Genomic DNA, 13,883 nt, shown 5'->3' with positions numbered 1-13,883 from the left:
TTTGGAAGAGGCTTGTCTACATTTAGGCCCATTTCTTTCATCATTTTTGATTGCAACAGTCTTTTTCGTGCTTCCAGGTCAAACTTATCGCAATCCTTTACATGCCACTTCTTAAGCTCAATTCTGTATGAGACTTTTAAAACAAACTCGAAAAAGCGGATCCAAGCGTGTAAAGGACTGATTCCATATTGAAGAGCGTGTGCCTTAGCCATAAAAACCTTTGAGTTCATATCTTTAATGTTCAGCAATTGTTTTGGCTTCGCTCCACAGATTGGGCAAGATTGACACGAGTTGGTTCCTGACAATATGTTTAAGACTTTCCCGTCTATTAGCGTCATATGCCCAGTATATTCGACGTATATATTTTTTTCTTTATATTTATATAAATATATTTCCAAGTTGCGAATCTGAACATCCAAATTTTCCTTTTCTGCTAATATGAGGGCGGAAGTTTCCTTAATAAATTCGATTTTTAAAGGTCGGCAAAATCTAACAGATTGCGGGGCTTTGTTGAACCAAATAATTTGTTGTGTCTCATTTATCAATTTTAATGGAACAATTGTAGTAACAAACAGTGAACTCTCAATTGATGGTCTATCATGGAAACGCTGTTTGTACACACTCTGGCCGGTGGAACCATCATATCCATAGCTAAAGAATAGTTTACAATGTACTATATTGGGAAGTGTTTCTAGGACCTCGTGTTGCATTTCAAGAATGCGGGAAGATGTATGATTCAATAGATTTTGTAATGATACATGTGCTTTATTTTCCAAATATTCAATTCCTTGTGGCCTAAGTTTTAATTTAGAATTAAGAACGGCCGGATATGCCGGGTATATATCACAACCGTAAATCTTTGAATTTCTTTGGATATTTATGTACTGGCTTTTTGTGAATCCGTTTTCCAATATAAAAGCAAGAGCACTGTCGGGTGACATTTGTTTTGGTTCATCCGTAAAAAGTTTTTTTTTTATATCATCAATACTCTCACAATTCCCAGCTGCTTTTAAAACAATAGCCAAATTCTTTTCATTTGATTTTTTAGCTGAAACTGTGGCTGCATGTATGAGTAAGGGAGATGAATTGTTATTCTCTTTAGAAATTTCGGCGGCTAATTTTCTTTTTAGACGTGGACCAGCGCTTTCGTAATCACATTTTGCGCGACCCATTTTATTTGTTAAGGCATATTGACCAGTGATGTCAATGAATAAGCTTTTGCCAAGCCATTCCCAGTGTTTTATCTTAAATCTTTCAAGAGTTGAATTACACTTCGGCAGGTGCTTACGAATGTAATTTACAAAGCCTTTAACTTTTTGATTTATTAAGCTTATGTTCTCCTCATCTAAGTGTTTTTGTGCAATATTTGCCAATATATGTTGTTGTACTGCGTCGACTGAGCGATTGTTGTTGCTCCAAATGTCAACCAGATTAGCACGACTAAACTCATATTGTACTAGAAAAATTAAATTTGATCGAAAACGTGTGGATTCGGACAAAAAAGATTAGTTTCATATTAATCTGTACAAATTTGTTAATAACTCTGCATATAAAACCTTTTGCAACGCTTTGCCATACAAAAGTACTGATCCACGAAACACAACTACGCTTGTTAAGTTCATTCTGAAAATACACATTTACAAAACACGGTACAACTAAACAGAAACACATAAAAACGATACAATTATAAATAAACTATTGTTTTCAATACCTGGACAACCGTTTTCCATATTAAATCTTTTCACTTTTGTGTAAACTTTCGCCAAAACAAACAATTAAAGTTGCCAAACTTTTGCCGCCAATTTCCTACAAAACATATGGTATATAAACAGCTGACTTTAACAGCGCTCTATCAGAAAACTATTGCGTCAAATGTTAAAGTTAAATATTTTTTTGTCTAACTAGAATGTTTAAAAAATAAAAATTAACAAAATTCTGAAATACCTAAAAAAAAAAAATTGACTTTATGCCAAAAAAAACTTAAAAAAAACCACAGTGCATTGGACGACTTCTCTTGGCATATCTTTTTTACAGCTGTCAGCTTAAATGCTGCACAGTCCGTCCCTAAGACAAATTATATTCCCATCAGATAATCACGTAACCTCTTTGTAGCGAGGTAAACCGCTTTTAACTCTAAGAAATAGCTGTGTAATTTTTCTTCCTGCTGTTTTTGCTGTAAACTGGAATATTTTTACCAGTTTTAAAAATATTTATCAAAATCTCTCTTAATTTTTCGATCGCTTGTATTTGTGAACCTGCTATAATAAATTCCGCATCTTTCTTTAACAACTGCGTCAACGGTCTCACTATTGTAGCATAATCACGTATGAACTTTCTATAATAGCCGGTCAGTCCCAAAAAAGCCTGCATCCAATTGAAATTTTTGAACCGCCTTAACCTTTTCTTTGCCGGGCCATACAACTCCATTCTCTACTTCATATTCGAGAAAATTATTTTCTTAAGAAACTGAAATTTGGACCATTTGATCTGTAATTCAAACTGACGTGATTGCTCCAAAACGATCTTCACGTTTTCCAAGCATTTCTCCGCTATTGAGCCTACACCACAATATCGTCTACATAAATCTCCATAATTCCAAAATTTATAAACCTTTAAAATATGAAATTTATGAATCTAACAAAGATTGCTGGAGAATTACAATATCCAAAAGGCGCTTCGATAAATTCAAAAAGACCTTGTTTCGTGATAAATGCTGTATACTTTCTACTTTCTTAGTCCACATCAACATGAAAAAATCTGTTTTTAGATCCATGACCGTAAAATATTTTGCGCTTTTGGAAATCTATCTTTTAACACAAGCGTGTTCAGCTTGCGATAATCTATGCAGAATCTGTGCGATCCATCCTTCTTTTTAGCTAATACGACTCTGCTAGAGGTAGATTAACGAACGGTTCCTTGTTGCATCCATTCATCGACTTGATCCTGTACAAATTTTTGTTCGCTTGCTGACAATCGATTGGGACTCTCTTTAAATACGGTATTAGGACCATTTGGTAGAATAAACAGCTTTATTGGACACCTCATCTACAGGTTTGTAATTCTTTATAAGTTCCGCAACTTCTGCCGCATATCTCGGTTCGACATCTATTTCCTTGGAGCTGATCACATTTAGAATATTGTAGTCATCAGCGCTTCTCTCTATTTCTCTATTTTCTGTAAAAGTGTACCCATTAGTGTTGAACATGACTGAGAATTTCTGCAGAAAATCATGGCCAATTAGAACATCAACTTGCAACTTGGAATTAGGGACAACTAAGCATCTAACTTTCCTGTCCTTAATTTGCATCTCTTTCATTCGGTTACGTACGTAACGACTACGTTTATTGTTTGCATCTTTCCCGAAAATTCTTTCGATACATGTCCGAATCCATCACACTTGAAGCATTTAATACCTGCCTGGCAATCGGCTTTTTTATGATCCGTTGATCCACAATTGAAACAATGCATTTGTTGACCTCTATAGTTTGTTTCGGCTTGATCACTGGTCGGCACACCATAGCGGCATTTATTACGGCTCTTATTGGCCACTGCATCTCTTAAGTCATAGCACTTCTTCAATTGCTTGAACGACGTTGAACTGTATAATGGATATTTCAAATCATCTCGCACTTCTAGTCCATCCAGTATGTAGCTTATAATTGATTCATTTTCGATTTTTCCTAGTGCAGCGATTTTACGCATATTCTAAAATAGTATAGAAGTAAATAAACAAATGTAGTGAGCCAGTCTACGGGACAGCCTCAGGCAAACCTGACTATTCATAAAAAAGCAAATTTTATAAAAAAAAAAAAAAATTTGTTTGTCTCAGACATTAGTTTGAGTAAATTATTCATATTTATATATCTCGATTGTTTTGTGGTTTTGTGCGAGTGCATATTCAGTATTACTATTAATAAAAATGCCGCGTCCTGGAAGATATAATCTTTCCCGGCGGACCCATAATGCAATTAGGCAACGGAACAACGCCAGTCAATGATCTGACGAAGAACGAGAAATTGCCCGAGAAAGGCGCCACGTTAGTTCCCAGCAAGGAAGGGCCGTAATTCGTGCTTCTCAAAGAGAGGTAGCCTGTGAAACGGCAATAAGAAACGGTTCAAGGATTTTATTATCTGGCGATTTCCGACAAACACTACCAGTAGTTCCAAGATCTACTGCTGCCGACGAAACACGCTTGCCTCAAAGCATCAAATCTGTGGCGATATGTAACCAAACTGCAACTGTCAGTAAATATGAGAGTTGCATTGTTGAACGATCTATCTGCTGATGATTTCTTGAAGCAATTGCTGAATATATCGGTAATGGCCGTACTCCTGTTGACGAATCGAGTGGCTTGATTTCATTTGCTCAACAATGTTGCAATTTCGTCTCATTAAAAGATGAGCTTATCAACAAAGTATATCCGAATATCATTGCTTTCCACAAAAATACTAAATGGTTGAGTGAGCGAGCAATTTTGGCGGCTAAAAATAAAGATGTGGATGACCTTAGTCTTATAATTTAAAATAAAATCGTTGGTACTTTGTGTTCATTCAAATCTATCGACTGTGTAACAAACGAAGAAGAACTCCTTGGATGTGCCTGGTTTACCACCGCACAATTTACAACTGAAGGTTGGCTCGGTAGTTATCATGCTTAGAAATTTAAACCAACCAAAACTGTGCAATGAAACGCGTTTGGTGATAACTGATGAGCAATGTGATTCACGCGTCGATACTGAAAGGAAAATTTAAAGATGAGGAAGTTCTTATTCCCAGGATTCCGATTATCCCAACAGATATGTCCTTTGAGTTTAAACGAATTCAATTCCCGATTCGTCTTACCTTCGCCATGACTATCAACAAATCACAGGGCCAATGAACGAATACACTTGACTATGATGGTGTTTAGTTTCGTATTGATCTTTATTATTCTGAGCCTGGGTTTATATACCCAGACTCATGCATAATTTCAACCCTTAAATCTAATGTATCTATTGCTGAGTGTGTAAGGCTCAGCTATTACATATTTTTATCTTATCGCTGAGTGTGTAAGACTCCGCGTTGGTCTATTAGCTATTCTTATCCTATCGCTGAGTTTGTAAGGCTCAGCACTTGTCTCTTATGTTATCTTGTCGCTAAGGGTCAGAGTCGTATTTTATTTCTAGTTTGACAGTTCACACTTTCACATGTGGTATCTATTTTATGTATGCCGTCTGTCGAGTACATAGATTGTATGTTCCCATACTTATCATATTTCTATGTTCATGCATGAGAAGGTGATAGCTAACAATTGCTGTCTCTGGTTTCTTTTCTTAACTAGGTACAAGACAAATAGAGATATTATAATTATTACTAGTCCCAGAGAAATATGTCCATTCATTGTGTGAAGGAGAAGATCCTCAATGTGTACTTTATGACGGTGCAACTCCTTAATACTGTGTTGTACCCGTTGTAGCTCCACTGAGTTATTTACGACAATGTGTTGAAGTGGTGTTGGATCCCATGTGGTGTTCTGGTCGATTATTTTAAGGAAGAGTGGAGCGTATCTCGCAGTATTTGAAGATACTAGGTCCTGTGGAGTTATAATGTTAATTTTACCTATCCTGGCTGAGCATCCAGCGAGTAGCTCGATTATGCCTTGGTTTGGCAACAGGACCATGTCCTCGTAGTTTCCGCATATGATGTGGGCTGACTTTTTCTCAAACACTTTAAAAAGCCAGCGGTTTTTTCCATTGAGTTTTTTGACGAACGTGTCCTCCTCGTATTCCATCATCTTGCACGGCTGCTAGTTGCTCGGTTTTATTGGAGATATTTCACAACTTTCGTCATCTGCATCTTCCCATGCCCAACTTCCTTCACACAGGTATGTGATCTCGTCTTCATGCCGGCAAGGGCTTACTTCCATTTCAGTCATTGAGTGGTATGCGTTTATCTCAGTATTGAAAATAAGGAATTTCGTTTTTGTCTTCGGAATAACTTTTCTTCCTTTCATTTCCTCCAGAACTCTGCTCTGATTCGTTGCATGTGCCTCCATCTATCCAAGGATCCGATTTTCCGATGCTCGTCAAAGTGTTCTGGAGCTCCGATTAGTGGTCGTCCAACAATGAAATGACCTGGTGTCAATATGTCGTCTCCCTCTGTGTCATTATTTAAGGTAACTAGAGGTCGTGAGTTTAGTACTGCTTCAATTTGACATAGCTGTGTCGAAAACTCCTCAAACGTGAAGCTGTTATCGCCGATGACTCGCTTAAGGTGGTGTTTTACGGATTTTATTCCAGCTTCCCATATTCCTCCCATGTGGGGGCTTGCCGGCGGGATAAAGTGCCATTTTATGCCTTCTCGATCCAGCACTGGTGAGATACTGCTATTTTCTTTTATAGCTGCAACCAGCTCCTTGTCCAATATTCTAGCGGCACTTACAAAATTAGTGCCGTTGTCTGAATACATATTTTCACTTTTGCCTCGTCTTGCAAAAAACCGATGTAGAGCTTCTAAAAACTTATCTGATGATAAGTCACTGACAGCTTCCAGATGTAGGGCTTTTGTGGCCATGCATACAAATAAACATATGTACCCTTTGTATGACTTTTGGCCTCTTCCTTTGGAACATCTAATTTGGAAAGGCCCAGCGTAATCAATGCCCGTGTTTTGGAATGGGTAATCGCCAGTTACTCGATACACTGGTAAGTTTCCCATTAACTGACTGGCCATTTCCTGTTTGTACCTGATGCAGGTAACGCATTTGCGTAGATATTTCTTCAATGTGTTGCGTAAGCCGACAATGCAGAACTCCCTTTGAATGAGGTTTCTCATAAGCTTCAGTCCGCCATGTAGGGTTTCCTTATGTGCTTGGTTTATAATTAGCCAAGAAAGATGTGATTTTCCAACTACAATTGGGTGCTTCACATTATATGGCACCAATGCACTTTGGAGGCGGCCTCCCACACGTAAGACCCCGTCACCATCCAGAAATGGGTTGAGCGCTTGTAATTTACTCTTAGCTTCCAGTGGTTTCCTCGCTTTGAGTAAATTTATCTCTTGCCCAAAATCAAGCTGTTGTTGCAATTTTATGATGACTGCTTTGGCTTGCCTTAGTTCTTCGACTGTTAGGTGTGTCGGCTGATGCTTCTTTCCTCTTGATTTTGCAATAAATCGTAATATGTAAGCCATCACACTTATTAGTTTATTTATTGATGAGTACTTTGTCAATAGTGGGCTCAGGTAATTTTCTTTTGTTGTTATAGTTGCTACTATAACAGTTTCTGGCACTTCAAGCTGTGGCCACTGATGTGGTTGTTTTGTCAACCACTCAGGCCCTTTCCACCATATGTCTCATGCTGCTAAGTGTTCTGGGGCAATTCCTCTTGAGGCAACATCTGCTGGGTTGTCTGCTGATTTGACGTATTTCCATTCGACGTTCGGCAGTCTTTTGTTTATCTCGTCTACTCTAGTTTTGACAAACTTATCTTTGCTACGCTTGTTCTTTATCCAAGCAAGCGCAATTTGTGAATCACTCCATGCTAGCGTTTTGATGTGATTTAATACTAATGCTTGAACTTTATCTAATAGTTTGCATAGTATGTGGGCTGCACATAGTTCCAATTTGGGGATTGTCTTCTTATTTTTTATTGGGTTTACTTTGCTTTTTGCTGCTAGCAAAGTGATTTTGTCTCCAGCCTTTGTATACACCACCGCTGCGTACGCTTTTTCTGATGCGTCACAAAATCCATGTAGCTCCGTTGGATCAGTGTTCGATTTTCCCGAGCAGCGTGGTATATTGATTTTGGCTAGCTCTGGTAATGCGCTTGCGTATTCTTGCCAGTAATTGACGAGACTAGGCTCCAGTTCTTCGTCCCAAATTAGCGGTAGTTTCCATAGCTCTTGTATGAAGCATTTTCCTTGCAGTGTGACTGGTGTAAGCCATCCCAGTGGATCGAAGATTCTTGCCAATTGAGACAAAATTAGACGTTTTGTAATGCGCTCTAATTTTGGGCAATCGACCACAAAGGTAAACCCATACCTTTTGGGGTCCCATTGTAACCCAAGGGTTTTGACAGACTCGTCTTTGTTTATGATTATTTTTTCGGTTGAGTCACCATCTTCAATTCCAGCAATGATTCTGTCATCATTTGATACCCATTTTCTTAGATGCATGCCTGCCTTTTCCATGATATCCAAGATTGCTGTTTGAGTGTTGATGCAGTCCTTTATCGAGCCTCCAGTAATAAGGTCATCCATGTAGAAATCTTCTTTGATTGTTCTCATTAGCTGATCGTTTCCTTGGCAGTGTTGGTTTGCTAATTCTTGAATACAGCGAACAGCTAAGAATGGTGCGGCTGCAGTCCCGTATGTCACTGTAGTTAGCTTGTACTCCTTTATTGCCATTTTTTGGTCGTCTCTCCATAGGATGTACTGATATTCCTGATCAGCTTTGGCGACCTTAATCTGGCGGTACATCTTTTCGATGTCGGCTGTCATCACATACTTCCATTGTCGCCATTTTATTAAGATATCGAAGATATCCTTTTGTATTTTGGGCCCGACTAGCATCACATCATTTAGACTTAATCCATTAGAAGTCTTTGCTGAAGCGTCGAACACTACTCTCAACTTAGTAGTCAGGCTGTTTGGTCTGATTACTGCTTGATGTGGCAGATAGTATTTGCCTTGGTCGATAGTGTCTACCGGTTCCATATGACCAAGCTTTAGGTACTGATCCATGAAGTCTTTATATTCCTTAAGTATTTGCGGATGCTTCTTGAATTTTTTCTCCATTTGTATTAATCGTGCCATAGCCTGTTTGCGCGAGTTTCCTAACTCGAATTCTTTTTTAAATGGTATGGACACCACTAGCCGGCCTTCTTCATCCCTTTTGGTTGTTTCCTGGAATATTTTCTCGCACTCATTTTCTTCCGAGTCGCTTGAGTTACTTTCCAGCTCCCAGAAGCGTTCGAGGTCATCCAGGCATATCGTTGTTGTTGCGCTGATCACCTTGTTGTTTGATGATCTAGCTATATTGCCGGAAACGATCCATCCAAGTTCCGTTTTTTGTCCCAGTGTTTCGTTGACTTTTTTAACATTTCCCAACATTATTAAGGGAAGCAAATCAACGCCGATGATTACATCGATTCTGCTGGGCTCGTTGAAATGTGGGTCTGCTAGTTCACAGCCCATCCAGTCTTTATTGACATCCATGTCAATTTTCTTGCTCGGTAGAGCTCTTTGCAGTTTTGGCATCACAAGTGCCTGCGTGGTGGTAACGAATTTGCTCGACATCCTTGGCTTGATTGTCAAACAAACGCTGTTTTTTAGAATTTCAACATTTTGTGAAATTCCTTGAACTTCCACGTTCCTTTTGATTCTGCGCAGTTTTAGCTGTTGTGTAGCTTCCTCCGATATTAACGTTCTTTGCGAACCTCCATCGATGAGAGCTCCTAGCGGCTCGTATTTTCCGGACTTATTTTTGATCCGAATAAGTGCAGTTGCCAGCAACGTATCTTGTCCGTTGCTTTCTTTGAGACAATTGCTGCTGAAGATCTCGTTTTTATTCGCTTCCTCGTGAAGCAAATTGTTGTGTGATTTGGTGCAATACTTGCATGTCAAATCTCTTCTGCAATCTTTTATGCAATGGGCGCCAAGGCATTTAAAGCATAAAGCATTTTTAATTGCGAACTCCTTGCGTTTTTTAACTGGCTCTGCTTTAAATCTTGAGCACCTTGTGATGTCGTGGCTATCCAGTTTGCAAAAACGGCATCTTTTGTAGCTCGTTTTCTTCGCTTCCGTAAGCGTCTGGACGGCCCTTTTCTGTACTGCGTCTATTGAATTATATAATTGATCAATAAACTCTAGTACATCTTTCAAGGATTGAATTTCTCTGGCCCTCTTTACATGTTGCTCGTAAAGTTGTAGGACTTCTGTCGAGAATCTTCGTAGCAAAATCTGAGCGAATAGTACATCAGCATCGTTACCAATTTGGGATACATCCTTGGCGATGTGAATACACTCATTTGCTTTATCCAAGAATTGGCGGATCCTGCTTTCATCATCGTTTTCCAGCAGTTCCATGTCCACTAACTGGTTAACGGCGTTTGCGAATATCTTACGCTTATTTTCATAGCGCTTACATATAAGTTCCCACGCCGAATTGTAGCTAGCAGACGATCCATTTAACAAATGGCTCACTACCATTTGGGCATCTCCTTTGAGGCATGATTTTAGGTAGTTCAGTTTCTTTGTGTCACTGATATCCTTCCTTTTGTGAATCATGTCGGAGAACAAATTGAAGAAGTTTGGCCAGTCTTTTGGATCTCCATTAAATTGAGGAAGATCCGATTTTGGTAGCTCTGGAACGTCTTCTTTCATACTGTGAAAGACACTTAACTTTCTGTTAAGTTTCTTTGTCAATGTGTGGACTTTAACTTCCAAAGCGTCTATGCCGTCGATTTCATGGGTGGGCTTATCATATTTCACCTCTAAATCTATAAGCGTTGACTGGACTTTGTTCCATAGGAACTCTAGGGTTTCTTTGCAGTCTAGAGTTTCCTCCTGGTTCATGAGCTCTAGATCGGCATACACCTCTTCAATGTGCTGCTTTAATGCTAGAGCTCTTTTATCCACAAGTTCTACCATTTTATCCATTGGGCTCGCCTTTCTGCGTGAAAGCATTGCTTCCTGTTGAGTATGTTTTTCCATTGATATTTCGGCTTGCATTTGCCAATTCATACTAGTGGATGGTTCGTCGGCATCTATGTCGGGGTCGGTGGCTTCGACCTTCATCAGCTCCTCTTTGTAGGTTCTGATTTTTTCCATTAATCCATCGTATATTTTCTGGGTAAAATACGCATGATGGCTTGGGATACCGAGTTTAATTAGGGTCGAGTGATTGGCAGCGAATTCTTCTACCAACTTATCCACGACTGCTAGCGAATCCTTTTCAGCTATGGCTTTTAAAATGATGTCATACAAGTCTGACTGCTTCTTTAGCATTTCAATAGCCTTTCCTGACATCATCTTTTTGCGGTTGTTGTAGTATTTGTATATTTGTGATTGATTTTCTTTTTGGCTTAACCCGTTGGAGGTATTTTTGTTTTGATCGCCTTGTTGATCTTGCTGTGCCTCTACTCACAGCGTGTTTTGGTAAGCCAAAAGGAAATCACTTCTTATTTAAAAAATAATTTTCCACTTTAATATACACTTGTTACAACTTTTGATATTTGGTAGTCTTATGGTACGGCTCGAAGGACCATGAACGAATACACTTGACTATGATGGTGTTTAGTTTCGTATTGATCTTTATTATTCTGAGCCTGGGTTTATATACCCAGACTCATGCATAATTTCAACCCTTAAATCTAATGTATCTATTGCTGAGTGTGTAAGGCTCAGCTATTGCATATTTTTATCTTATCGCTGAGTGTGTAAGACTCCGCGTTGGTCTATTAGCTATTCTTATCCTATCGCTGAGTTTGTAAGGCTCAGCACTTGTCTCTTATGTTATCTTGTCGCTAAGGGTCAGAGTCGTATTTTATTTCTAGTTTGACAGTTCACACTTTCACATGTGGTATCTATTTTATGTATGCCGTCTGTCGAGTACATAGATTGTATGTTCCCATACTTATCATATTTCTATGTTCATGCATGTTCATGAACAGCCAATCTTTGACTATTTGTGGCTAGAAAATGCATGTTTTTCTCATGGTCAATTGCACGTGGCATGCTCACGTGTTGGCAAACCATTATTTGTTCTTGCACCAAACCAAAAAACAAAGAATGTCGTTTACAAGGTGCTTGAATGAAAATCCGATTAATAAATAAATCAGAGTGTATCCCAAACTGTGTATGTATGCATGTGAGCACAAGCAGCTGCTCACGAAAATTTAAATTTCTTCGCAGCTAGAACTTAAGTCTTCCCTTCTGTGTGAAGAGTATACCAAACTTTTCAAACCGTTTGCCAAGCTCGTACATAATATTTGCGTTTTCGTTATTATTTGCAAGAAGGGTATGATAGCGTTGGTGCTCATGATGAAAATGTTTTCGCGTAGCTCCTGCTGCCTATTGCAATTTTAGGTGGAACGTGAACATTGGCTACCTACCTTAACTTAGAATTGTGGGAACGATTTTGGGTTCGAATTGAAGAAGCGCGCATATATTTAAGTAGCTGCTTAACTAAAGTGACAAGTGCACATGCGAATACTTTTTGGCATTATGGCCGACGAGTAACTCATACACATGTATTTGTGTAGTATAGTGACTGGCGTCTGTATTTAAGCATCTGATTTAATTTCAATGATCGTGGGTTGCCTATCAGAGGGAATTTAAAAAGAAAGTGTAGTACCTGATTAAGCTCAGTATATAAAATGGTCGATCCCTGGCACCTGTTCATATATATATATACATATATACATGCATATACAGGAGCATGCAAAAAAAAAAAAAAGGAAAAAGTATTGGCAAGTCACTTGTCACTTTAGTTAATCAGCTACTTAAATATGTGGTGCTATCGATGTGGACAAGCAGGCCACTTCGCACGCGAATGCCAAAAGGGACGAGGTCACACCCTGTTCAGTGACGAGGGAGATCGATTCGTCAACGACAGAGGAGAGGATGAAAAAAGTTTTCGAAGTGGTCCGCAGCAATCTGCAAAAGACGTCAAGGGACCAGGGCAGGTATTATAGCTTGCGTCGACGCGAACGGAAGCCTGCGCTGGTTTCAATGGTCCTGCTGCGGCAGCACCAGTTGTCCATCGCGGCGGAGAGCTTTGCGGCGAAATTAGCGCCCAAATTTGACGGTACCTACAAGGTCATCCACTTCCTTTCCCCTAACGTAGTTAGAGGGTGGCTAATCTCGCCCAGCTTAAACCTTTTCACTCAGAGGACGGAGAGATCGGCGGGATACCAACGAAGGACGATATAGAGGAGGGGAGAGGACCCGTTCGGCCTGGACTTGCCGCAGGCGCGTCGCTCAAAGGATAGACGAAATTTGGCAGCAACACAAAGCCCTTGGTGAAAGCCCTTCGCTAAGGCGAAGGTTGTAAAATATTGTTATCTACCCAATTTATCTAGCAAAGAATTAAGATTAGAAATTGGAAATCTGTCATCGACCGTAAATTCATTCAATTTACGGTAATCGATGACAATTCTGAACTTTTTGGACCCTGAATTATCGAGTTTTTTTCTCAACTATCCATAATCTGTTATAGGGTGAGTTACTCTCTTATATTATATTCTGCTTAAGCATTTATTTTATCTATTTCTGCAAACTGCAAATGCTGGGCTTTAAAATTGCTACAGGCAGCAAGAGCTTCACACACAGGCATACAAATACTCGTAATACATGTAGCTCGGTAGAGTGTGTGCGTGCACATTCGTCGCGAAAGCATTTTCACTATGAGCACCAACGCTTTCATACCCTTTCCACAAATAATATCGAAAACACATATACATATTTGTACAAGCTTGGCAAACGGTTTGATAAGTTCGGTATACTCTTCACACAGAAGGGAAGAAATTTCAATTTTCGTGAGCTGTTGCTTGTGCTCACATGCATACACACATATACACATTTGAGAGAGTAAAGAGCATCGAGAGAGAGAGAAAGAGCAAGGGAAACATTGAGCATAGAGGGATCTTTTGTTCAACCATCGACCATCACAGTCGAGCGCATGAAGCGAAATGATTGTGCTCTCATATATTTTTGTAGTCCGACCACTAAAAGTGATGAGCCGAGCAAATACGAAGTTGACTGGGAGATTACTCTCGAAAATAAGTGTGCAAAACACTTTACACTACGTATCCGGTCTATGTGTTGTTTATGCGCGCTGTATTTACGGACATTTTAAAAAAAGTTGAAGTCTCTAGCTCTTATATCTTCTGAAATCGACGCGTT

General features: G+C 39.3%; 1 long non-coding RNA gene across 1 annotated transcript; it reads right to left on the bottom strand.

The window, feature by feature from the left end:
• On the bottom strand, window positions 1-1,998 carry LOC149091551 (uncharacterized). Its single transcript, XR_016196709.1, has 2 exons — window positions 1,712-1,998; window positions 1-1,623 (listed from the first exon to the last, which is right to left on the bottom strand). It is a non-coding gene; the product is annotated as an uncharacterized LOC149091551 (long non-coding RNA).
• Window positions 1,999-13,883: the final 11,885 nt, after the last annotated feature.

Source organism: Drosophila navojoa, chromosome 4 (genome assembly GCF_054131105.1).
Source record: "Drosophila navojoa isolate 15081-1374.11 chromosome 4, UAZ_NAV_1.0, whole genome shotgun sequence".
In the NCBI taxonomy this organism is placed as follows: Eukaryota; Metazoa; Arthropoda; class Insecta; order Diptera; family Drosophilidae; genus Drosophila; species Drosophila navojoa.
Note: the sequence above shows the minus strand (reverse complement) of the source record. Positions and strands in the feature narration are given on the sequence as shown.